The 3,298-nt window shown below is 51.0% G+C and overlaps 1 pseudogene; it reads right to left on the reverse strand.

The window, feature by feature from the left end:
* Positions 1 to 397: 397 nt before the first annotated feature.
* Positions 398 to 885, reverse strand: LOC128578442 (60S ribosomal protein L21-like; annotated as a pseudogene).
* Positions 886 to 3,298: the final 2,413 nt, after the last annotated feature.

Here is a 3,298-nt window from a genome sequence, read left to right on the forward strand (position 1 = left end):
TCTCTGGCATAAGGAATGTGAGTTCTGGAGACCAGACTCTCTCAAGGAGCCAAAGCTTAAATTGCTGCACTTTAGGAGATTTGGGTGATGTTTTTCTTTCTTTCCTTCTTTCTTTCTTTTCGGACACTATTAAAATTTGCTTCTTTAGGAGAAAACACCACCGTTTTAGTGAATGATAAGAAACATCGTGTGTAGTAGGCTATTATTTTTAATATCTATGAGGCCATGAATTCGTAGGGAAATGGTGTCAGTAGCTCAGGGAGGAGCCCTGCCATTGAAAGTGACAAAGCGTTGCATGACTATTGTGCCACGAATTCATGGGGAATAGGATCCAGCTCCTCAAATCACTTGTTACGTGGGGTCTGTTGGTTGTCCTGCGTGCTATATTATATGCGTATTATGCCATGAATTCCTAGGGAATGTGTTTCAGGAGCTCAGGCTCCATTCCGGTGGTTCTCACCAAGTGTGCTTCTCGGGGTGGAGCAGGCTGGCGCTTCAGTTGGACCCAGGTGCCTTTCTCTTTGGCTTCCTTCCTTTTCTGATCGTTTTCCTTCACGTGTTTCAGGAAGCTGTCTCGGCTCTGAGAGTGCTCAATATGCTCAATGCTAACATTAATCCTCTTGGGAAGAATCTCGCCCTTAACTTGTGGGCTAACAAGAATGCCAACAATATGCTGGGTAACACCGTAGAGACTCTTCCAGTTTTGCCATGGTAACATTTGTGCGGGATGCCTTTATGAACAGTACCCATTCCGGGGATGTCTACTATATCACCTTTCTTCTAGATTCACACGAATGGGGGCAAAGGAACAAGTCCACGTTTTGCAAAAGGCCTAGAGAACATGCATTGGGTGCCTCTCCTCTTTCCCTTTGTGTTTGTCATTTTGGAGAATTCCAAGACTATGGCATCTCCGGAGGAAAGGAAGGGGGTGATATTTTGCAGTGTGCTCAATGGTTAACCAGCTAATGTAGTTAAAGATCCGTTGCTCTGTTGGGGCCTCATTCTGTCTTGCCACTTCTCAGACGAGAGAAAGCTCAGAGCTCGGCGGATGCCCACTGTGATCGGTGGATGGGATTCAACCCCCAGTAGAAGGATCCAATGAGGTTGAGGGCCTTATCCCTCAGCTGACATTCTCCGCAAGAGGTGTTTCATCCAATCAGACAGCGAGTTGGCCCGTGACGTGGTTCAACGCAGCGGCTATCAACCGGTCCCCAACGACCGCAAGCTGCCATCTTCTGTTTCCTCCAGGCCCTGGCAGGTGGCTGAGCCTAACTCTGACTTCTCTTCGGAGTCTTGGTGCCCCAGTACCGCTGAGTCCGAGGCTGAGGCCATGGCTGAGCCTTACGCTGACACGTCTTCCCAGACTTCGTGTCCCAGTGAGGATGAGGCCGAGGCCCAGGCCGAGGCGATGGCTGCGCCTTATTCTCACACGTCTTCCCAGACTTCCTGTGGTGTTGCTGACAAGTCCGAGTCTGAGTCCGAGGCCACGGCTGAGACTTACCCTGGCCTGTCTTCCGAGACTTCGTGGCCCGGTGCTGACGAGTCCGAGGACGAGGCCATGGCTGAGCCTTACTCTGGCCTGTCCTCCGAGACTTCGTGCCCCGGGGCTGATGAGTCGGAGGCCGAGACCATGACCGAGCCTTACTCTGGCATGTCTTCTCAGACTTCGTGCACCAGTGCTGACGAGTCCGAGGCAGAGTCATCGTCGACCAAGAAACGGAAACGGCGAAGGTGCCATGGTCGCCAGCCCAGCCAGGCACGGGCAAGTTTTGCCACCTACTTCCACCGGGTTCTGAAGCAGGTCCACCAGGGCCTCAGCCTGTCCAAGGGGGCCGTGAAAGTCATGGATTCATTCGTATATGATATGTTTGAGCGAATCGCCCAGGAGGCCGGCTGCCTGGCCCGCTACACCAATCACTCCACCATCACCACCAGGGAGGTCCAGAGTGCCGTGCGCATGCTGCTGCCCCGGGAGCTTGGCAAGTGCACCGAGTCTGAAGCCGCCAAGGCCGTCCTCCAGTACGGTGTCCGCAAGTGAGTCGCCTGAGGACTGCCCGAGCACTGACACCCAAAATTTGTTTACAGAGTCACGCAGGGTTTTCCCAAAAGAGCTGTAGCCTGCCAGGCAGGACCAGCTGGAGTTTCTATGGCGGCTGGCAGTTAGAGTCCTCCCGATTTCGTGGGCAGGCGGCATGTGGCATCTTGTAGTTTTGGGGGGCATGTGTCACATAGCATACTGCTGATAGTTCAAGCATCCTTCCTGTAATCTAAACGTTGTCAGCTCTGCTGTGATTTATATCCATTGCACTGTATCTTCCAATGGAAATGACGAATTTCCTGTAGTACAGGTCTTCTGGCAGTTCACATCGATGTAGTAGAAGTTTACAGACATTCATGGCCATGAGAAACATCAGTGTGATGGAGGGGATACCTCTGCAGAGGGAAGGGGCCCTTTATCACGGAGGTGTAGGTGGGGGGTGGGGGGATACAATGATATCTATAAGATTGTGTCTTAAATAAGCTGAGCGGTGGGTATATGAGTGTTGGTTATAATTTTCTCTCTGTATTTTCATTTAGGCAATACGGGGTATAAAGTTTTTCTGAAGTACGTTGAAGAATGAAAAGTGCCTGAAAGTGTGGATTCCAGGTTCCGCTTCGTTTTCCTATTTTAACAAACAGTGAAGAGCTGCTAATTGTTCTCCTGTGTTATTTGTAGCCCGGAACTATAAATAAATAAATAAATGACACTGAAGGTTGGGTTGTATGACGTACGTTGATGTCTTCACTGAGTTTTATTGTGTTGGAGGCAGTGGGTTATTTCCCCTCTTCTGGGCAGTTATGAGGGGGCACATGTTCACCCTCTGAAATGGATCTCTCCATGCCTGGGAGGTAAGCACCATTCATATGGCCAATTGACAAAGAAAAAAACCTGTAGGCTCGAGAGTTAAGTCAGTGATCATGTCAGGCCTCACACAGTTGAGGGAGTGGGTGAGTCAGTAGTGGAACTCAGCTGTGTCTGGTGCTGCCACAGCCCAGCTTTTTCCCTGTTGCTTCCTTGAACGGAGCAAGGTGGAAGGACCTGTGAGTGGAAGCAGGTACTGTGTTTGCTTGCTGATGTTGAGGCAGGCCACGTGAGAGAGGGAGAGAGCCTGGATGTCCCCTGCTTGTTCCCAGAGGCATCTCAAATCCCAATCCCTGGCAGCCAGGGCATAGGTAGAGCTGGAAACCTAGGAGCACGGTCAGGGAAGGGCTTTGCCCTCTGGTCTGGGTGGGGCCCTTATGGCGAACTATGAGAGAT

Source organism: Nycticebus coucang, chromosome X, assembly GCF_027406575.1.
Source record: "Nycticebus coucang isolate mNycCou1 chromosome X, mNycCou1.pri, whole genome shotgun sequence".
Lineage (NCBI taxonomy): Eukaryota > Metazoa > Chordata > Mammalia > Primates > Lorisidae > Nycticebus > Nycticebus coucang.